The 24025-nt window shown below is 38.2% G+C and overlaps 1 long non-coding RNA gene across 1 annotated transcript; it reads right to left on the bottom strand.

Moving 5' to 3' along the window:
- Positions 1 to 7910: 7910 nt before the first annotated feature.
- Positions 7911 to 19808, bottom strand: LOC129647689 (uncharacterized). The gene is made up of 3 exons (XR_008712438.1): positions 19529 to 19808; positions 18764 to 18878; positions 7911 to 8534 (listed from the first exon to the last, which is right to left on the bottom strand). It is a non-coding gene; the product is annotated as an uncharacterized LOC129647689 (long non-coding RNA).
- Positions 19809 to 24025: the final 4217 nt, after the last annotated feature.

The following is a 24025-nucleotide window of genomic DNA, read 5'->3' as shown; positions in this document are numbered from 1 at the left end:
TTACCCCCTCTCTCTGTTTCATTTCATCCCCAGCCGCAGCTACCCTTGGTTCAGGCACTGTCTAGTGGCCCAGCCCCAGCACCTCAGTTCCTCTCTGGTTGTTCACCCACATCTGATGTTTTGGACCCAGGGCTAGTCCTTGATCCTGATCCTGATCAGACCTGAGAGATGACTTTCTCAGGGTCAAGGTTCTGAAAAAAAAAAGAATACAAACCCTTCTTCCCTAAACAGAAGATTCAGGGGATGCCCTTCAATAGCAGGATGGGGAATCAAGTTGAGTCTGAACGCACTCATAGACTGTGCTGCTGCCCTCTGAATTCTCATGTAAGATTTGGGTATCTTAGGATATAGAAAGGCAACACTGCAGTGCCTACTTCCTATCAGGAAGACACATACTTCTCTTTTTAACTGCAGTACAATTAGTTGAGTTCATGGGTAGATGATTATCTATTTTCCCTCCTACTCTTTCCCCACTTATGCATTCCAATGGGTTTGATACATTAACTTGATTTGTCTTGTCTTGAGTCCCTTTAAATGATGTTATGTTATTCTCTTTGTGGCTATTTTTAATTTATATAAATAGTACAATGCTAAAGATGTTACTGGAGAAAGCAATGGCAACCCACTCCAGTACTCTTGCCTGGAAAATCCCATGGACGGAGGAGCCTGGTGGGCTGCAGTCCATGGGGTCGCAAAGAGTCAGACACGACTGAGCGACTTCACTTTCACTTTTCACTTTCATGCATTGGAGAAGGAAATGGCAACCCACTCCAGCGTTCTTGGCTGGAGAATCCCAAGGATGGAGGAGCCTGGTAGGCTGGCGTCTACAGAGTCGCACAGAGTCGGACCCAACTGAAGTGATTTAGCAGCAGCAGCAGCAGCAGCAAAGATGTTACACTCTTACAGTTTTCACTGAATACTATTTTTTAAATCATAGGATATTACTGTAAATCTATATTTATTATCTTCTGTGCTGTGTTAAGTCATATCAATCGGGTCCCACTCGGTGCGACCCTATGGACTGTAGACCACCAGGCTCCTCTGTCCATGGGATTCTCCAGGCAAGAATACCAGAGTGGGTTGCCATGCCCTCCTCCAGGGGATCTTCCCAACTCAGGGATCAAACCCAGCATTATGTCTCCAGCATTGGCAGGGAGGTTCTTTATCACTAGCACCATCTGGGAAGCCCCTTACATCGTCTATTACAAAATATGTAACCACCACATTTTATTCACTCTATTCCTCTGTGATGGACACATAGGAGACCTCAAACATCCTGCTACCACAAATAAGACTGTGATGAACTTTTTTTTGTGTGCATGCCCTACTGGACATATGAATAATTTATCTGGAATATATACCTAGGAGGCATCATAAGACATTTACAGACTTTAACTAAACACTGACAGCTTGCTCTCCAGAACGGTTACACTGTCCAGACTACCATCAATAGTACATGTGGGTTCCCACTGCTGATACTTGTTATTGTCCAGCTTTTAATTTTTGCCAGGTGATAACCTACTCAAATTGGCTGTTCTCTGATTCCTGTTAAGTTTCAGCATCTGTTCATATTATACTTCTTATATTTTCCAGCTTACCCTTGCAAAAATAACCTATTCATATCTTTTCACCATTTCTCTGTTGCGTTTCTTGACTTTCTCATGTTAATTTGCAGTAAGTCTATAAATTATAATTCTTTATATTAATTATTTATTGCTTTTAAACATTGCACATATCCTTTCCCAGTCTATCATCTGTCAGTCAAATTATCTATCATCTTTCTACATTTTCTATGGCAAATAATAACTCAATAAAATAAAGTTCCGTTTCCTTTAAGGTAGAATGGAGAAATGCAAAGGCCTTCAGCTTTTGTAATTGCAAAACCATCCCTTCACCAAACCATGAGAAACAATGGCTAAGGAGGGAGCCTGAAAAATAAATTTGTAGTTCTAATTCCAGACCACTAAATTGGTGATTAAGGAACATTTTGGTGTATTCTATTATTAAGCTGAAGCCATTTTTTTATTTATACCACCTTGTTCCACAAAGGATCTGAGGAAGCTTATAAGAAAACAAGCAATAAAATCGAAAAATATAAATAACCAAAAAATCAGGAACAAGGAAAACACAGAGCAGAATAGAAGGTCAAGACCAGGAGGAAACTCAAAATGCAGATGTGTAGGCCACAGGGTCCCATAAAGCTATTAATGTTGAGCCAAAAATTTGGCTCCGAGCTTCTTGGCAACCAGAGGAAAAAGGGAAAAGGGAATACAATCAGGCACATTCAATGATATTCTCTTTGTTGATCAGAAAACATACAAGTTCCTCAGGGAAAGATAAGCTTTTCCTGGCCCTGGGTTCCAAAGGAATTTCTCAGGTGGACTCCATATTGGGGATGTTCCCTCACCAACATCTCTGTGGTAAAAGGCACGCGTCTGGTTTCTTGTCACAGCTCTCAGTGAAAGCTAATGGCTGCCAAACTAGCATCAGTTAGAACATGAAAAGTAACCCAATCTATCGTCATCCGGCTAAATGTGAGGAGAAAATGAAGAGGAGAGAAGCACCCAAAAGAAGTCAATCTAAGCACATAGTCTCTGGGAGTCCAAATTAGTAAAAAAATCAAAAAACATCTGGAAGAATTAACAACATATTAGTTAAGAAAACACTAAATGTTGATACAGAAACCTTGACAACCTCAATGGCTTTACACTGTATTTGGAAACTTTGAGAATAGAAGTTTATTCCTAAATCATGTCAATCCAAATTGAGAACCATCTTGAGGCCCTGCCATCTTCAACACACAGTACAGAGCATAGAGAATCATGTATGAGAGTTTTTTATGACCAAGCCCAGAAGTAACAATACATCATTTCTGTTCACATTTCACTGCCTAGAACTTAGAACACTTTCAACCACAAACGATCAGTCATGCCTTTCAAACATTTCTTCACAATTTCAATTTTCTAAATCAAATTTCAACAAGTTACAGCCTGCAGGTGAAGCCTACTTCACCACCTGTTTTCACATGGCCCATGAGCTAAGAATGACTACTTCATATTTTAATGGCTTAAAAAAATCAAAAGAGGAATAATATTTTACAACACATGAAAATTCTGTGAAATTCAAATTTTAGTCTCTATAAATAAGGTTTTATTGGAACATACCTGCTTACATGTCTCATCACTCAATGTGTTCAACTCTGCCACTCCATGGATTGTAACCCACCAAGCTCCTCTGGCCATGGGATTTTCCAGGCAAGAATACTGGAATGGGTTGCCATTTTCCTCCTCCAGGGGATCTTCCCGACCCAGGGATCGAACACAGATCTCCTGCATTGCAGGTGGATTCTTTACTGTCTGAACCATTGGGGAAACCCTTATTGGAACATTGGCACAACCATTTGCTTATATATTATTGATGATTGCTTCTGTACTACACAACAGCAGAATTAAATAGTTGCAAGAGAGACCATATAACCGGCATAGTGAAAATATTTTCTATCTGCCCTTTATAGAAAATGTTTGCCAACCCCCACTTTAAACTGATAAGAGTAGACAAGAGTTAAACAATAGGTACTCCTAAGTAGTGACCTGCAACACAAATATTCCTGTTTGATGGTTGAAGTGAATTTGTAGGCATCAATAACCAAATGAGCTGATGGTGAAAACTGATATCTTTGGAGAACATTGAGGAGTGTGAACCAGATTCTGTCCAGTTCTCTAATGCAAAGTTGAATCAAGGAGAATCTACAGGCTGAGCCAGAATTTTCCATAAAAGAATTTTTGGATCCACACCAGTGCAAAATACAAATGATTAGCCATTTGTACACAGGTACTAAAGAAATATTTGCTTTCCACACACTTGCTTATTTGAGAAATGTTTTCCAAATTTCTCAAATAAGAAAGCATTTCAATAGAATTGTTAGATATTACACTACTGCGGTTTGGATTTTAATAGTTTAAACAAATTTAAATAAAATTTAAATGTTTTAAATAATTTATCATTTTGTTATAGAAAGAATACTATTTTCTGAGGCTTATAAATAAATATTTTAATTCCAATGGTGAATAAGAAGAATAAGGTAAATAGGTAAGATTCACACTTTTTGAAACCAAATATTAAGAATTTTACTTGTGGATAGTTTCTTGATGACTATATTAGCATAACTTTGTTTCCTGATAACTCTAGAATCATATCAGGGAACAAAAGTGACTCCTTTTTATCAGAATGCCTTATCAACCCAAATATTAACTGATAAAATTTCTTTCTACTAAAATTCCAAAATATAAATAGGTTCACAGGAATATGTGCTGTTGTACAAACACAAGACCAGTTTAAGAATTTAAGAAAGAATAAAATGTACCAACATATCAAAATGAATTAAAAAAAAAAAACAACTCAGCATTAATGTCAACAGCTACCCCCCCATCTCCTACCCCCACCGTTGAGCATCACATTGATATAAAGCAAAAGCCTCAGGACAAAGTTTTTCCCTTAACCTCTATGGCTATAATCACCCAGAGGAAGGAAAACTCCCAGTCCTGGGGACCCAGGCTACCTGGAGTGAGACCAAGACACTCCAGATTTGGGAAGGACCACAGAAATCATTGTTCCAGGATCCAGTAATATCAAATTCCTTGTTTTATTTAAGAGGAAACTGAGCACAGAGTAGGTAAGAGACTTGCTCAGACAACACAGCCAGTGAGCCACAGCATTGGCATCAGAGCCCAGCCAACCACTGCCCGTCCTGTGCTTCTTCTTGGGCAGCACAATTCATCTTCCTACACACGGGCTCTCCGGGACCAGCCGTTCACAGTCACAGACAGGGTTCATGTAGCCTCCTTCCAAGGCAGATGAATTCGAATCCCATACCCTTACTGCATCTTCCCAATGAGATCTATAAAGCAGAGGCTTTGTCTGCGCTGTGGGGCCCCAAAGAGCCCACAACGCCTTTTGGTACGAGACAAGTTTACCTCCCCTCTTCCGTGTAAGGCTCAGGTGTCTCTCACCTTTTTCTTCAGACTGAATTGGTCAACCATGCTTCTTTTCTTCCCATCTTACCTCCTACCTCTTTCCTCTCTGACATCTGCTTTGCAGATCATTCTTTTGTGGTGTTCTGGGACAGACAACCCCAATAACTACACGATAGCTCAACTGCTAAAGAATATAAATCCTGGGTAACCGGACCCCACTTTAACGTTCCAAATCGCTGTGTGAAAACTCAGGATGTGTTTGTAGATTTATTTCTGCTAACACAGTGATTTTACTAAGTAACTAAAACCATGATGAAATTCTGTCGATTTCCAACTTTTAACTTAAGACATCACAACCTGGGCCACTTTCTCTTGGCAGGTAATTTGGGGAAAAATTTACTAATAAAAATTAATATTATTTGGTGTTACTTGACAACACTAAATAATAATCACCTGTTTCCCTCAGCTTTTGAATAGGACCAGATCTCAGTTAATAGCATTGATTTATTTAAAATAAAAATAATAATTCTCTAGTTCCCAACTGTAAAACCCCACACATCTCCAATTAACAGTGATTTATTTTAAACAAAAACAGCAGCAACTTTTTCTTTTCTTGCTGCTGCTGCTGCTAAGTCGCTTCAGTTGTGTCCGACTCTGTGCGACCCCAGAGACGGCAGCCCACCAGGCTCCCCCGTCCCTGGGATTCTCCAGGCTAGAACACTGGAGTAGGTTGCCATTTCCTTCTCCAATGCATGAAAGTGAAAAGTCAAAGTGAAGTCACTCAGTCATGTCCAACCCTCAGCGACCCCATGGACTGCAGCCTACCAGGCTCCTCCGTCCATGGGATTTTCCAGGCAAGAGTACTGGAGTGGGGTGCCATTGCCTTCTCAGTTTCTTTTCTTACCCATTCCCAAAATGTATAATGTTGCTTCAGTGTTTCCTCTATGCCAAATCAAATGGCTAAAGTTCTTTTAAAATCTAGCATGGTAGATGCCCTCAAAATGGGTAAATGCCGCAATGCTGATTTTCAAAGCTTTTACCTAGTAATAAGTGTAACTTTTTTCAAGATATTTAACTATAACAATTTAAAGTGGACATCTCCTGTAGTTTCTGATTTCTTCACCTCGACCTGACTACTGTCAAAACACAGAGGCTGGGAACACAGAAGGTAAAGCATTTGGATTAAAAAATTTGAAAAGGCAGATTATGGTGATACTTGAGGATGTATATAAACCATCTGAAATCCAGTGCATTTTACTTGAAGTTAGAGCTGCATTTGAGCTACAGAGAGAAGGGACTAAGAAGGTTCTACCTTTATATTTTAAAAAACACTCAGGCAACCCAGTGTTGTCATGAAGAGTTCATACTCTGGAATTTGATGGTCAGGGTTCAAATCCTGACTCCATCACCTTCTTTTCTACTAAGTTAAGTCAACCACCTCTTGAAGTTTGGTATTCTCATCTGTAAAATAGGGTTATAATGGTATTTACCTCATTTGTTTCCTGAGGATTAAATAAAATAAGTATTCATTTGGGATTTGGGAGGAACACTAAGAACCTACAATTTAGTAAACACTTGGTAAATATTAGTTTTTTGTAATATTGATTAAGTTGTAAAGGCCAAGATTATATGACTTAGTCAGTGTGACAACACAAAAAAGGCTAGAATTCCTCATCTTCCTACTCCACACCCAGTAACCTTACTATGCCATTCTTCTTCGTGCAAATGTTTTGATCTAGTATAAACGAGAGCTTACCTATAAACACTGCTTAGTGTTAAAGCAACAACAGAAGCAAATGTTAAGTGCTTTTATCACGAATAACAAAAGACTTTATGTGGCAGCTTGGACAGAGGTGGGGGGTTGAAGGAGAATGGATCATGTATATGTGTGGCTGAGTCCCTTCACTGTTCACCTGAAACCGTCCCTTCACCGTTCACCTGAAACCGTCACAACGTTGTTTGTTAATGGGCTCTACCCCAGTACAAAAGAATACTAACAAAAGACTCACAGTATGGATGCAACTTGCATCATGTTTTCTAACTGAAAGCAGTGCTGTATACTGGCCTCATTTTCAAAGCCAGCTATGCCGACTTTGCTGTTCCCATGAGTTGTTATTCTCACCAACGAATGAGCAGAGTGATTCCTGCTGTCCCTGCTCACTTGGAAGCTGGGGAACATAGTTGATCACAGAAACCAATCTCCCACAAACATATAGTTTTATGAAATTACAGAAAGATTTAGCTAGGTATCAACTTCTTCCAGGAAATATGAACATTTAGATTCTCATATGATTGAGAAAGAAGGCTACTTTGCATGCCACAAAAGAGCTCAAGAATCAACTTGAGACAGGAAGTAATTCTATTACCACAGATTGAGGGTAATTTGCCCTGATTCAATAAGAAATTTTTTAAATCTCAGTCTATCTCATACACTGATAAAAGTTAAATAAGCTATATTTTATTTTTATTTTGAGATGATAGGAAAGAGGACTATATATAAGCTTACTTAAACTTTGGTAGTTTAAAAGAGAATTTTTAAAATCTTTCCTTGACAAGTACCCAAAGTGTATGAACCAGGTTATTTGTTACAATGTTGTTTCTAATGTATAATGTATAAAGTATGTAACAACTTAAATATCCAATTAGGGGGTGATAGAGTGAATACATTCTGGTATTTCACCATAGTGGAATACTATACAACCACCAATATTGGTTATTAGGCATACGTTTGTCATGTAAAGATGTTTATATTAGTGAGAAAAAGAAGTTATAAGTAGTAAACAATTAAGATCCCATTTTAATAAAAATTAAGTGAAAATCAAATTTTATATACATAGAAAACAAAGACTGGAAGGGCATACATTGAAATAATAATAGGTTTATTTCTCAGTAGTAGTAGTACAGCTTGATTGGTTTTTTTTTCTTTTGTATTTTCTAAACATTTACACTCATGATTCACTTGCTAGGAAAAAAAAAAAAGTAATAAAGCATTGTAGTATATAGAAAGAGCTTCATCCAAACAGGTAATATTAAGAAATTGTTTTCAGCCATGTGGTACCTTGCCTTCTATAGCATACTTCATACTAGCTAAGTGAGAAATTGCTTTATTTTCTTTCTCTCCCTGAGTAAACTGAATCGCCAACTAAAATTAGAGGAAGAACTCTCTAGATCAAAACATAAAGTTTCAGAATTTCAATTCCCATTGCTAAAATTCACTTATTCATGTATTCAATAAATATTTAATATGCAGCAAAAAGTTAATGAACATAAGAATAAATCATGATCAGATCCTTTTCTCAGAGGCCACAGTTGCTATAAAGATTCTGCTGCTGCTGCTGCTGCTGCTGCTAAGTGGCTTCAGTCGTGTCCGACTCTGTGTGACTCCATAGACGGCAGCCCACCAGGCTCCTCTGTCCCTTGGATTCTCTAGGCAAGAATACTAGACTGGGTTGCCATTTCCTCCTCCAATGCATGCATGTGTCCTAAGTCACTTCAGTCGTGTCCAACTCTGCGCGACTCCACGGACAGCAGCACATGCAGCTCCTCCATCCATGGGATTCTCTAGGCAAGAATACTGGAGTGGGTTGCCATTTCCCTCTCCTATAAGGATTCTACTTAAATTTAAAAAGAGATAATGCCACAAGAAAGGTATGATGAAGGCGAGGTTTCTCTTTACTCAGGGAATTAGGGAAGTATTATTTAAATGTTTTAAAAGCCAACAATTGAGGTGTGATATTGAAAAGCTGAATTTCTATGGTTATATGATGTGCATTACCTTATAATAGTGAACTCTATATAGTTCTAAGTGAAAAAAGGAGGCTCCAAAATAGTATGTTTGTTTAATGTACACATTTTATACACACAGGCCTACACATACACAACAGAAAAGTATATACCAAAATGTTAACAACCCTAATCTTTAGATAGGAGAATTACAGGTGGTCTGTTTATTAGTTATCTAGTGTCCTTTTTTACCACAATAAACCTAAATGATGTATTACAAACCAATAAATGCAGAAAATTTTCCCATCAGTTCAGTTCAGTCGCTCAGTTGTGTCTGACTCTTTGCAACTCCATGAATCGCAGCACACCAGGCCTCCCTGTCCATCACCAACTCCCGAAGTCCACCCAAACCCATGTCCATCGAGTTGATGATGCCATCCAACCATCTCATCCTCTGTCGTCCCCTTCTCCTCCTGCCCTCAATCTTTCCCAGCATCAGGGTCCTTTCCAATGAGTCAGCTCTTCACATGTGGTGGCCAAAGTACTGGAGTTTCAGCTTCAGTATCAGTCCTTCCAATGAATACCCAGGAGTGATCTCCTTTAGGATGAACTGGTTGGATCTCCTTGCACTCCAAGGGACTCTCAAGAGTCTTCTCCAACACCACAGTTCAAAAGCATCAATTCTTCTGCACTCAGCTTTCTTTATAGGCCAGCTCTCACATCCACACATGACCACTGGTAAAAACCATAGCCTTAACTAGATGGACGTTTGTTGGCAAAGTAACATCTCTGCTTTTCAATATGCTGTCTAGGTTGGTCATAACTTTCCTTCCAAGGAGTAAGCGTCTTTTAATTTCATGGCTGCAGTCACCATCTGCAGTGATTTTGTAGCCCCCCAAAATAAAGTCAGCCACTGTTTCCACCATTTCCCATCTATCTGCTATGAAGTGATGGGACCGGATGCCATGATCTTCGTTTTCTGAACGTTGAGCTTTAACCCAACTTTTTCACTCTCCTCTTTCATTTTCATCAAGAGGCTCTTTAATTCTTCTTCACTTTCTGCCATAAGGGTGGTGTCATCTGCATATATGAGGTTGTTGATATTTCTCCCAGCAATTTTGATGCCAGCCTGTGCTTCTTCCAGCCCAGTGTTTCTCATGATGTACTCTGCATATAAGTTAAATAAGCAGGGTGACAATATACAGCCCTGATGTATTCCTTTTCCTATTTGGAACCAGTCTGTTGTTCCATGTCCAGTTCTAACTGTTGCTTCCTGATTTGCATACAGGTTTCTCAAGAGGCAGGTCAGGTGGTCTGATATTCCCATCTCTTTCAGAATTTTATACAGTTTATTGTGATCCACACAGTCAAAGGCTTTGGTGTAGTCAATAAACCAGCAGTAGATGTTTTTCTGGAACTCTCTTGCTTTTTCCATGATCCAGCGCATGTTGGCAATTTGATCTCTGGTTCCTCTGCCTTTTCTAAAACCAGCTTGAACATCTGGAAGTTCACAGTTCACATATTGCTGAAGCCTGGCTTGGAGAATTTTGAGCATTACTTTACTAACGAGATGAGTGCAATTGTGAGGTAGTTTGAGCATTCTTTGGCATTGCCTTTCTTTGGGATTGGAATGAAAACTGACCTATTCCAGTCCTGTGGCCACTGCTGAGTTTTCCAAATTTGCTGGCATATTGAGTGCAGCACTTTCACAGCATCATCTTTCAGGATTTGAAATAGCTCAAATGGAATTCCATCACCTCCACTAGCTTTGTTCGTAGTGATGCTTCCTAAGGCCCACTTGACTTCACATTCCAGGATGTCTGGGTCTAGGTGAGTGATTGCACCATCGTGATTATCTGGGTCGTGAAGATCTTTTTTGTACAGTTCTTCTGTGTATTCTTGCCACCTCTTCTGAATATCTTCTGCTTCTGTTAGGTCCATACCATTTCTGTCCTTTATTGAGCCCATCTTTGCATGAAATGTTCCCTTGGTATCTCTAATTTTCTTGAAGAGATCTCGAGTCTTTCCCATTCTATTGTTTTCCTCTATTTCTTTGCATTGATTGCTGAGGAAGGCTTTCTTATCTCTCCTTGCTATTCTTTGGAACTCTGCATTCAAATGGGTATATCTTTCCTTTTCTCCTTTGCTTTTCATTTCCCATCTTTTCACAGCTATTTTTAAGGCCTCCTCAGACAGCCATTTTGTTTTTTTGCATTTCTTTTTCTTGGGGATGGTCTTGATTTATTTCTCCTGTACAATGTCACGAACCTTCATCCATAGTTCATCAGGCACTCTGTCTATCAGATCTAGTCCCTTAAATCTATCTCACTTCCACTGTATAGTCATAAGGGATTTGATTTAGGTCATACCTGAATGGTCTAGTGGTTTTCCCTACTTTCTTCAATTTAAGTCTGAATTTAGCAATAAGGAGCTCATGATCTGAGCCACAGTCAGCCCCCGGTCTTGTTTTTGCTGACTGTATAGAGCGTCTCCATCTTTGGCTGCAAAGAATATAATCAGTCTGATTTCGGTACAAATGCAGAAAACTTCCCCATAGTGACCAAATAAAAGCTGGCACCGTGTCACGATTATTACAGGACTATGAAGGCACCAATACAGACACGTCATAAATTGTGACCAGGATGAAGACGCCTTGTCCACTTTTCAGATACCCTTGCTCTGATTTTTCCCATCTGTCAACACAGAAAATGTCAAAATAATTGTCTCTAGTTTGGTTGTAATGATCAGAGAACCGAGTAGACGCCTACAGACTGAAAAAAGGACCCAAATAACCAGAATTCTTGAGGGTGTTTGCAATTATCCAACCCTGAATAACCAAAATGACTTGGCAGAGAACTTTTCTTTACCTGGTAATATACAGTCGTCTTACTGTAGGTCACAGGAAATAAATTGGTGAAATCTAGCTTGACTTTAGGAAGGCTTTTGATCTGTCCTATAAGATCATACTAGGGAAAATATGATAACTGTCCATTAGCTAACTACAGCATGGCTAGGGAGCAATAACGAAAACATTCACATGTAGGAGATCACAAATGATGCTTTGTAACATCAGACTGAACAACAGACGCGTGGAAAGGGTGTTCAGAAGGTAAAATAACAAGTGAAGATGAAACTGCCCAAATATCCAGAAGCAAACTTCAGCATATAACTCCTTATGAAAACTGTGCTCCACGTATACCTAGGTTGTGGGAAATAAAGCATTTAGATTGAAATCAGACTACCAATGGACACTGTTATGGCAACTTAAAATCCTGTTCTGACAACGGATATGGAATTAGGACTATGACATACAAATGCACGTCGCACACACTCACATTAGCAGTAGCACATACAGTAGCAAATAAATTGCCATTATTTGTTGGCACATCTTTCTCTCCCTCAGGTTCATTTTTTCTTGCTGTATTCCCTGTACCAACCAGATTCTGGCAAGAGGAGCCGATCAATGTATCCTTAAGAATGAATGAGATCATCATCCCATCTTCCTTAGGGTACCCCTCTAAAACACTAAGCTCCTCCCTGGAGCTCTGTATTTTAAGATGGATATGAATAATTTTCTGACCATTCAGAAGAGAATTTGGAATGCTGGGTGGGGGGAGGATGTTGAGAATGGGATTATTCAGTTTATAGAACCAAATCATTCCTTTTCTGGAAGAGAGAGCTAGAGGTATATTAGTTACAATGCTGAAACTCTAAAGATATCTTACATAAAGGAAATGTCTTTTTCTACTAGAAATAAGCCAAAATGTCTGGCTCTAAAGCCCAGATTAGAGAAGTTCAGTTCAGTTCAGTTCATTCGCTCAGTCGTATCTGATTCTTTGCGACCCCATGGACTGCAGCACGCCAGGCCTCCCTGACGATCACCAACTCCCGGAGTTTACTCAAACTCATGTCCATCGAGTTGGTGATGCCATCCAACCACCTGATCCTCTGTCGTCCCTTTCTCCTCCTGCCTTCAATCTTTCCCAGCATCAGGGTCTTTTCAAATGAGTCAGATTCGAGAAATGAACCATTAAACCTTGTAATGGATAATGGATAACAGGGGCTTCCCTACTGGCTCAGACAGTAAAAATTCTGCCTGGATTGTGGGAGACCCAGGTTCAATCCCTGGATTGGGAAGATGCCCTGGAGAAGGGAATAGCAACCCACTCCAGTATTCTAGCCTGGATAACAGCAACAATAACAAAACTAAAGTACATTTTGCTGAATGCTTTCACAAAAGAGCTGACTCCTCAGCTGCAGTGATGGAGATTACACATGAGCCCCTGTGAATTAAGGACCTGGGCTTTCAAAAGTAAGCCCATTCCAGAGCCTGGGCCCCACAACTTCACGATAAATATGAGTAATCAGCCACCATCAGAAGTTTTGCACAATTAAGCTAAAAATGCAAAACTCAATTTTATTTTCATGATATTTGTGGTTAAAGTGCCATAGAGGTCTACATCAATAGAATATAAAATACACTGGATGTATAAAATGTAGATTCCTGGAAAATACCATGATTATTCCTTTATGTATATTTACATAAATTTCAATTCTTTTTTAATTAGCTGGCTATTTCTTAATTCAGAATGTTCTAAATAAAATGATATTAAATACAATTATTTCAGTTTCAAAATGAAAATAATGTGTTCAGAATGAAAGTGAAAGTGTTAGTCGCCCAGTTGTGTCTGACTCTTTGCCACCCTATGGACTATAGCCCGCCAGACTCTTCTGTCCATGGACTCTCCAGGCAAGAATACTGGTGGGGTGGGTTGCTAGTATACACAGTAATATATGGTTGTAGTGGGAAACAGTAAGAAAACAATCCAACTCTTGTTGATTCTTCCAACCTATTTATTGAAGGTTATATTTTTCTATTCTTTTGCCAGTTTTTATTTGCAATATATAAACATTTTAATAACCCATTTGTCACCATAAAAAGCCTTTGGGTTGCTTTTTCTTTCCAAAAAGCAATGATAGGGACCCCAAACCTACTGATTTAGCACCAAATTTAAATAAACCCAGAGACCCACTCACTTTTCACATTGAGTAGAACAAGGTCAGACTGGGCATCTTCCAAATGTAAGGGCTTAATTGGACTAATTCTTTCATGATAATAATGTATATTTAAGATAGCCACTAAAAATTGTCAATGCTAATTTAGTAGATCAATTCCATTAAATGCTTTGAACTTTTCACCACTTGGTAATCTCATCTATTAAAGCTGCTGTTTTGTTGAAAACCTGAAGCTATAAGTTAATATCAAACTACAAGTCTAGCCAGACCTAAGAAATACTTCCTTTTGTGTGAAATATAGCCTTAAAGGATCTTAACTTGTGTTAAACTGTAAGAGTCTAGCCATAAAATTTCCTGCAACCAAAATGCAGAGTGATATTATCAGTCTACTAGCAATTGACGTTATGGTAAGAAGCTCACAGCATTTTTTTAAATTTCAGAAACACATATTTTTTGTGTCTGAGGCAAAGCTTTAACATCTGTGATTACCGGTGATAGACTAACCTCTACATAACTACATGGTTCAGATTTTAATATCAAATGTCATTTAGGTTATACTTCAGATCAATAAAAATTCCAAGGTTTTGCTCAACATTTTGATGAACAACTTAAGCAATATAACTCATTAATGTAAAATAAAAATATATTTGCTTATTAACTAACGAGGAATTTGGGGAGAAGAGACTCTACCCCACTATCAAACATCCACCGTGTCTCATTTGTTTGGAACTAGACTTCTAAGGCTATTTTTATTCCCTGTGATTTACACCAGTATCCTCTGGGTGATAGTTGAGGAAACAGATGCTGGGAATCTCTCTCCCTCAGTTCCTGAGAGGAGAATTCTGAGTCAGGGCCGTGCCAGCTCCCTTCTTTGTACTCGCTCTTGGTGGAGTAAACGTAAATGACTGCCTGATTTCCAGTCTCTCACTGCCAGTTTCCTCAGAGTTTCCACTTACGCATTTGACTCCTTTACCAACTTCGTTTGAAGTTCCCATTCCAAAATCCTGAACGGCATGTTCCCAGGATACATTTAATTTTTTAAACTCATTCAATGGGGATTTTCCAACTGAAATAAAAAATAAATTGAAAAGTGGGGAGGGGAGTGTTCTTTTTTTTTTTTTAACTCTTCCCTTCACTGTAGATTGGGATTATTGATGTCGGCAGAAGGAAGATGCAGGGGGGTGGAAAAACTGTAAAATGTTCCCTTCCAAGCTCTAAGCACACTTTCTTTTGGAGAATCATAAACCTTTCCTAAGTTTCCTGGATCCTCTTACTTACTGAGAAAGGGTTTAAATGCAAACAGATCTGCATCTATTTGGAGATTATTTTTAAATTGCTAATTACAAAATTAATGTTTATTAAATGTCTACAAAGTATAGAGCTTTATTCTTTCTTAGAGAATGTAGGCTAATAAAACATGGCAGTGGTAATCTAAGCAGTTTAAATACCTCTTATAATGGATTTAGAACAAAATCACATTATAGATGGAGAATTTAGTTTCACAAGGCAACCACCTTTATTGAATCTATTATATTATGGAGAAATTAAATTCACTGGCCAAGCTATGTTTTTACAAAGCTTTTCTTAAAAGTTTACTTTATTTTTTTATTATTATTTTAATTGAAGGATAATTGCTTATTTTATTTTAAACAATAGGACTTCTATAGGTAATTTTTACAATTTAATTTTATGTAAATCAATAGGATTTCCTTATTAAGCACCACTGAATTACCTTAAGGTTTATTATTAATCCTGTTATTTAGTGTGGTTTAAAGACAGCCTAGAATAATTAATTTAGGCTATTTTTACACTAAGAAAACTTAGCAATTGTTACTGCATTTCAGATAAAATGAGTTTAAATTGATGAATTAGGTCTCGCAATGTAACTGGATTGCCTGCTCTTGGTATACATCTATGTGAGACTGAGGCAACAAGTCAATTTACTAATTTAATGAAAATCTGTCAGTTCTTGGGGGTGGGGAAGAGGTGTTATTAGCATATAGATCAAGCAACCAACTATAGACTAAATTATTGCTTTTCCATCATAAAGACACCTACCCACACTCAAATTTGTATCATATGATTCTCTGTGAAAGACCTCACTGGGAGATTGGGCTCAGTGCCTCCTCCCTACCACCAAATAAGTACTTTTACCAGCCACAAAAAAATATATATTGTGCTATACTAGTAACATTCTAATAGAAAATGAAGCCCCCTTTGAATAAGAAAACCTAATGAAAAATGTGTTGAGATGCCCATAATGAGCAAAGAACCTTAAAATGCAGGAGATTCTCCAGTGAAAAATCCTCATGAGCTACTACACAACAGGCAAAAAGTCAACATAAAAACTGGCATTTAAAATATCCATTCCCCAATAATATTTTGCACAGATATTGAAAGAAAACTATATGCACACATTGGAGAAGGAAATGGCAACCCACTCCAGTACTCTTGCCTGGAAAATTTCATGGACGGAGGAGCCTGGTAGGCTACAGTCCATGGGACTGCAGGGTGGGACACGACTGAGCAACTTCACTCACTCACTCACATGCACACATACACAAAAGGAAAGTGTATATGATGCTGAACTACTTTTGTAGCTGCAGCAAAAACTGACGTTTTACAGTAATATTCTTGGGCTCTATGTATGTACAAAACACTAAAACAACCAACTGTTTCAGTTAGACATTTGAGCAAAGAAAGTTGGTCAAACATGCTGGGTGATCTAAACAACTATATGACCACCGGGGCAAAGAGGTAAATTTGGCACTTATGTATAAATGAAAAAAGTCAGGGTCAACAATATGTGTATGGTGAAACAGAGTGGACAGGGGGAAAAAGTTTTTTACAATGAATATTTCAGCTCTGGTACATGAATCACAAAACTAAAATCCCTCCAATATACACAAATACAGTTGCCAGATTTAAAAGTCTCAGACAGTGCCAACAGGGTAAGACATATTCTTATGTTGATGTACCTCTGATACCATCAAGGGGCCTAATAAGTGTAATACTGAAGTCAGTTCTACAGGAGCTCAAGGGTTAAGTTCTGTGTTGTGAACAATTTTGAAAAAGTATCCCAGAAAGAATCAGGCTAGTTCAGCAAGGGAAACTGTTCCATAATGAGGCTTGGCCTGGACCAGTCCCAGTAGAATTAATTTTGTGCGATAGAACACCTAGATAAATTAGTTTTGCTTTAAATATTGAGTCTTAAAAGAGTTAAAAGAGGGAGAATATCAATCAATAATTTTTAGATTAACTACTTTGTATGTGACAAAACAAAATTAACTTTGGCATTATAACCCCTTCTTCTGGCATTTCAGATGAACCCAAAGTTTAAAATAAATAATCAGAGATTTAAAAAACAACCAAACATGCATTTGTTTCATGGTACAGAATACTAACTCACTGCGTACTTTGCAAAAAGAAAAGATTACTCACACATTTAGTAAAATTACAAATATGGCCATTATTTTTAGCTATTAAAATAATCAAATTTAAGAATTAAGATTCCTGAAAAAAAATACAGAAAGATTTCTATAGGATTTTTAATGTAACTACTGAAGCTGTTAAGTTTTAAAAATTAAGTGAAAAGTATCTCCATTCATTAATGATGTTAGATTCTTAAAATTGTATTTTAATAGGTTAATCCCCCACGAAGACTATTATTTCCCTCTATAAAATTGATTTCTGTTGAAACATATGTGCAGAATTCAAATCACATCTACAAATGGCCAGAAATTTAAACCAAAACTCCCTTATGTTTAATGGCTTTTTCTACTTAAATGACTACCAAAAAGGTAAGTACAAGATTCATTTCCACAGGAGATGAAATCAGGCTTTTAACCTGGCCAATTGCCCGTATAAACAATCTTCAGTGTTATTTGGTCATCATTTGGTAATTAAAACAGCAAATCACAACCATACTGAATTTACATCCATGTGCCAAAAAGTTACTTAGCAGATAACTAGAGATAGAGGAAATGTCTCTTTAACAGATTCTTTTAAGAATACATCTACAGGAAGCATCAGGTTTTCAAACAATCATAAAAAACAAGAAGCAGTTGAACAGTGGCACCCAGAGGTGAAAAGTATATTACTTCTAAAGATTTATATGGTTAACCACAATCTGCTTTTCAGCCATTCTTTTTGTCACTTACAGGTTTTTAATAAGTAACGTACCAGAAATCATTTTTTCCTAGTTGCATATTGAAATACTATATTTTAATGAATAAAAATAAACATTTTATTTTAGAAAAAATAAACATTTTATTTTAGAAAAAATAAACATTTTATTTTAGAAAAAATACTTCTGGGTTAAATTGCATATCAATTCCCCCCTTTAAAACAATATATAAACAGAACACTAGGCAAAATATTTTCCAGAATTGAATATTAATGCCCACTTGTCTACTTCTAGCCTATAAAAATTATTAACTAAAACATTTTTAAGAAAAGGTTATGTGACTACTACACCATTTCCACACATCCAAAATTATTTTTTTCTAAAAATGATGGTATTCAACTGCTGTATACCCCTGAACCAAAATGATAACCCTCGGGAGATTATCGGGATTTTGTACTGAACCCTCTTATTATTGTGACAGCAGAGGAAGAGATCAGGAATAAGAGTACAAGAAAGGGCAAGTACAAGAAAGGGAAATAATTCTGTTTTATTCCACAGGAAGTTTAAAAATAACAAAATCTATTTTGACCAAAATTTAAATGAGCCTGCAGATTTTTAATTAAAGAAGCTCCGTACCTTTGAACCTGCCCGCTAGCAGCTGCATTAAGCATTTGGCTGGCACTGAATTCCTAAACTAAACTGCAGAAAAACACCTCCTCCTGGGTCTAATCAACTTCGGGGAGCTTCAAATAAACCTTAGTTTGGTGGGGCCAGATTAGGTCAAGTTTTTTAAGAGCCTCAGAAGAACAGAGTCTTATTTTTGATCTTGAGCTAAAAGGCACACCTGTACTTAGCAGAGAGGGTTTTCCTGGCCTGTTATACCTAATCTATCACGAGTTTTCATCCATTACTGGGTTTCCATTACCTTTTGTCAGACGTTTTCTCCAAGATCCCGCTGCTTCTTTTTAATCACCTAAGAAGCAACACTGATGTGACAAGTTCCAGGATAAGGCTCATCCTTTCTTATCTGCATCTTCAGCCTAATGATGAGAAATGGGTTTCCATAAACTTGAAAAAGGCAGGGAAGTGCTGCCAAAGTCATTATCCACTACCTTGAATTGGAAGGAAGAAATTTGTCCCTTTTTAGAATATTAATAAAGTATAAGATAATTTTACAAAACCTTTAGCATTTCATTCGTGAAATAAATGAAACTGCCCAGTGCTATTTCCAAAGGAAAACAAAATAACCTCATTTCCCACTCTCTGAAATCTACATGAGAATATATCCTCGATTTTGAATAGCAAGCAGAATGTTCAATTGCCTGACAGAAATGAGAGGATTATGCCTTCATGAAAGCTAATATTAAAATAATCTCTCCCATTGTGATACCTTCTTCCTGTTGTCTCCTTTTCCCTTTCCTATAAACAAAATTATCGTTGCCTAATCCAATACTTTGGCTTCAAGGAGAGGCTTCTATGTAGCTTCGAAGCCGCCAGCATGCTATTTGCCTGTGAACAGGCTGTGGACTGCAGCTAATGCCTGCCTGCCTGCCTGCTTGTGGCTAAGTCTCATAGAGCAAAATTGCAGGCTTTCTCATACCCAAAACCACACCATCATTGCCCATATTTGGTGATTCCATTGCAGTAACAGTTTGAAGGAGCACCAGGCTTAGAGCATTTTGGAGCAGACCTGAAGGAAGAGGCTGCACATGGACGGTATTGATCTCTCCAGCCATTTTTAGGCAACCCACAGCTGTTCCCAGATCGGCAGCCAGAGGAGGCAAGACGCAGCGGTAGATCTGGGCGCCATCTAGTGGATTCTATTGATCTGGGGGAGTCAGCAAGTGAGTGGCGGTTATATAAGATTTGGTGAACAATTCCTATAGGCAAACTATAAAATAAATTTTTCTTCAAACTTAAAATCGAAGCAGTAGAAAAAGAGGCATTTCTAAAAGATAAAGGAAAAGAAGAAGAAATGTTCAATCACTCTTGGGAACTTTACAACTCAAGTTTTTCAACATGAATCTTAAGTCTTTGGAATGGGCAAAGTACTTCATTATTTATACACTTATGAAAAGGAAAATATGAAGTTTATTTTCCGAAAATATTACCATTTTCCTATAATCTGCCAAATTTTACCTTAAGGGTTTATAGTTTGAAAGTGGGGGTTTCTTTGGTGGCTCAGTTGGTAAAGAATCTGCCTGCAATGCAGGAGACCTGGGTTTGATCCCTAGGTGAGGAAGATCCCCTGGAGAAGGAAATGGCTACCCACTCCAGTATTCTTGCCTGGAGAATTCTATTGACGAAGGAGCCTAGCAGGCTACAGTTTATGAAGTCGCAAAGAGTTGGACACTCTGTTTATAGTTTAAGCTGATCCAAAATGGAATTGAATCCTTACTTTTCCTACTACCTAGGGCTTCCCTGCTGAGTCAGTGATAAAGAATCCGCCTGCCAATACAGGAGCCCTGGGTCGGGAAGATCCCCTGAAGAAGGGAATGGCAACCCACTCCAGTATTCTTGCCTGGGAAATCCCATGGACAGAGGAGCCTGGTGGGCTACAGTCCATGGGGTTACAAAGAGTGGGACATGACTTAGCGACTAAACAACAACAAATATATACCTGAATCTTAAAGCTGCTGCTTATAAAATATTTCACCAAGTATTTTTCCCTTCTTCACCCAACATTACATATTACTAATACCTCAGAAAAGTAGTCTTACTCCTTCTCTGTTCTTTGCACTCACATATTTTCTGGATGAAGGAACTTCAGCTTTCTCTTTGGCAAAGTTACGTCTACTACTCAGTGTAATATCAGCTTCAAAATACAAGGCCTGGAAAGTTGTACTCCTGACTGATCCATAATCACTTCCTACTTCATGTTTTCAAGTGTATTTTATTTAGGGTTGCCACTTGTCTCTGATTTCCTAATGCTTATCTCCACAAACCGTTCTTTTGTGTAACCCACAGCCTCTAGCACAGTAGAAGAGCCTATTCAGTGTTGAATAATTGCTATGACATAAGTAGATGACTATCTGGCAAGATCTGCTCATAAATCTTCTGGTTATTCTGCCCTTTTTGATGGGTTAAATGTATCAACAGAATCTAACATTTATTGAACATTGCTTAAGTAGACACTGTGCTAAGTACTTACACATTTTCTTATTGGATGCTCACAACAGCCCTGTGAAATAAATACCGCTCCTGTCCTTATTTATCAGCTTCTTTATCCTGTTCTTATCAGCTTATTTATCCTGTCCTTATCAGCTCAGGATAGCTGAGTCTGAAAAGTTGAGAAATTCACCCAGCTGACATAGGGAATAAACCTAGAATCTGATCTCAGTCTGTCTCAGAGCCTGTACTCTGAATCACTATCATACTTTGTCTATATTGTTATTTTGTTATTTGTCTATGTTATTAAGTATACAATACACTGTGATCTTATTACCAGTTGTATTATATTTCGATGATTCATTTTACAAAAATTAAATAATTATGCAAAATCAGTTATTCCAGATAGTCAACTAAAATCAGTTATTTTAGATGGTCACTAAAAATTATTCAAGTTGTTCATTTTTTTTTTTTTTACCATGTTTGTTCTTCAAAGAACGAGCTTGCTATAATTAAAAGATCTGTACAGAGGAAGGAAAAGAAATTACTTTGCTGATCAAAGGACTGATGTAGGAAAATATGTAAGCTGACTGCCTTTAGCTAAGATCGCAACAATGAAGTGGAAGAGCTAGGGGAAATGGGAGATCTGGTAACAACTGTTTCTTTGTTTTTTCAGTTCACCTGACCTCTTCAAACATTTTAATTTAGAAACGCCCCCTCATAGTCCTCAAGCTTGGCCTCATGAGTAAGCAGATCAGGAACCTCACAGGAACCACCTGTGGGGTTTCAGTTCCAGAAGATTGGAAAGGGCTCCCAACCTCCTAAAATATTTTTAAATGTTTAAAAGCATTCTTAGAGTTTCTCGCCTTCAATTTAATTTTAAAAAGGACAACATTGGTCTTAATCGCTCAAAACTAGAAAGAACTCACATATCCCTAAACAATAAAATAGACAAATAACATGGTAAATTCATACAATGAAATATTATTCAGCATTGAAAATAAATGCAATAATGCCACACACAACATGGATGAATCTTATGATTTTGAGCAACTGAAGCAAGATACAGAAGAACACACATAATTTCATTTACCTAAAGTGCCAAAACAGTTCAAACTAAACTATGTTGTTTAGGGATACATAACTTAGATGAGAAAACTATGGAGAAACACCAGGAAATAATGTCACAAAAGTCAAGCTAGGGGTTGTCTCTGGGAGGTGGGTAATGAGATAGGGAGGGAGACTGAGAAATTTCTGGAGGTTTGGCAATACTTAATCAAATTATACAGTCATGTTTTGTTCCCTCTCCTGTTTGTACATTTCCTACAACATAACATATTAAATGTAACATTAAAATTATACAATAAAAATATAAAATCAGCATATCCAATGATCATTCCAAAAATGCATTAAAAAAAAAGAACATATTAGGCTTTATCCATCATTTGTGCTTTTGTGAGAATGAGTTTATTAACTCTATGAGTGCAAGCAGACTTGGGACGAGGCCAAGTACAAAGACGCTAAATTCTAGACAAATGCAGTGGCTAGAGTGTCAGCTCTGGAATGAGACCCGAACTTGGCCTGGAGCCTTCCTACTTGCCAACTGTGGGCCTTGGGCTGATGAACAAACCTCTCACATCCTCCACTCTCTGCCTACAAAATGAAGACCATACTTCCACCATAGGGCAAGTCATTGGAAGGCTTACACAATATACTGGTTTTCAATAATTGCCCAGGAAGGTTTTTTTTTTTTTTTTCTTTCCCTGGATTGGAAGCAAAGGAAGAAATCAGCACAGGGAGTAGAAAAGGATAAAGTTCAGAAAGTTCATTGAACTTCCCACTCATCCGTGGTCACTTAGCCCCACTAGCTTCTTCCTGAACCACTCACCAAGACTGCTCTAGCAAATCACCAGGGACCTACCTTCCAGTTACTTAACCCAATGAACAGTTTTCTCTACATTGTTTGACACTGTTGACTTTTCCTTGCTCCTTGAAATTCTTCTCTTGGTTTCTTCAATACCCTGAGATATCACCTTCTTCCCAACGCCCAGCATCAGGAGTCATTTCTCTCCCATCCTCCAACCACCTACTAACTTGTCCTCTCTAGTGTGACGCCTCCCCAGATCTTTCCCCAAGCTTTAGCCAGACTGGTGTCCTAACGTATAAATCCTACTATGCTTCTTCTCCAGGGCCTTCATATGGACCTCCAGGATCCCAAGCCCTGGAGGACCTGGTCTGTATGTCTGTCTTCAGGCTCATCCATTGCCCTGCTAACCTACCCAAAGTCATTCGGACTATCTTGCCTTTTACATTAGGCTTCCCTGGTGGCTCAGACAGTAAAGAATCTGCCTGCAAAGCGGCAGACCTGGGTTCAATCCCTGAGTTGGGTTAAGAACCTTTTGGAGAAAGAAATAGCAACCCACTCCAGTATTCTTGCCTGAAGAATTCCATGGACAGAGGCGGTTTACAGTCCATGGGGTCGCAAAGAGTCAGACACGACTGAGCACACAGGCAGTCTTTATATTACCTGCTCTCTCTGCCTGGAAGGACCTACCCTCCTGCCTCACACTTCACCATTTTGCCTGCCCCACAAACATCTTCAAAATTCAGGACAAGTTTCCTTCCCACAAACCACCCACCCCTTTCTAGATTACTTACCTTCCTTTGTAATCTGTATAATCCCTGACAGTTCTTAAACCGCCGCACCATTTGTGTGATGGTCTATGTCCTCAGAAGACTGTAAACTCCTTAAAGGTAGGCATTATTGCTTACTCACCTTTGCACACCACCACCCAACACAGGGAACAACAAACAGCTATGTAAGTGAACTAATGAATTGGGCAAATAAGTGAAGGTTCCTTCACAGTTCTACAGGACTACCATTGCAATCTCTTCTACTCTGTCTCACTCCTTCCGAAGGGGAAAAGTGTTATGTGTCATACACTTGTCCCTCAAACTCTGCCTTCTAACATTTCTTGGCTTATCATAATTATTATATTTTTAACATCATATTAACTAATCAAAAAATTTGCAGGTAAGTTAAACCTCTCTCTCTGTTCAATATACTCTGTGTATCTAA

The sequence above is a fragment of the Bubalus kerabau genome, chromosome 3 (assembly GCF_029407905.1).
Source record: "Bubalus kerabau isolate K-KA32 ecotype Philippines breed swamp buffalo chromosome 3, PCC_UOA_SB_1v2, whole genome shotgun sequence".
In the NCBI taxonomy this organism is placed as follows: Eukaryota; Metazoa; Chordata; class Mammalia; order Artiodactyla; family Bovidae; genus Bubalus; species Bubalus kerabau.
Note: the sequence above shows the minus strand (reverse complement) of the source record. Positions and strands in the feature narration are given on the sequence as shown.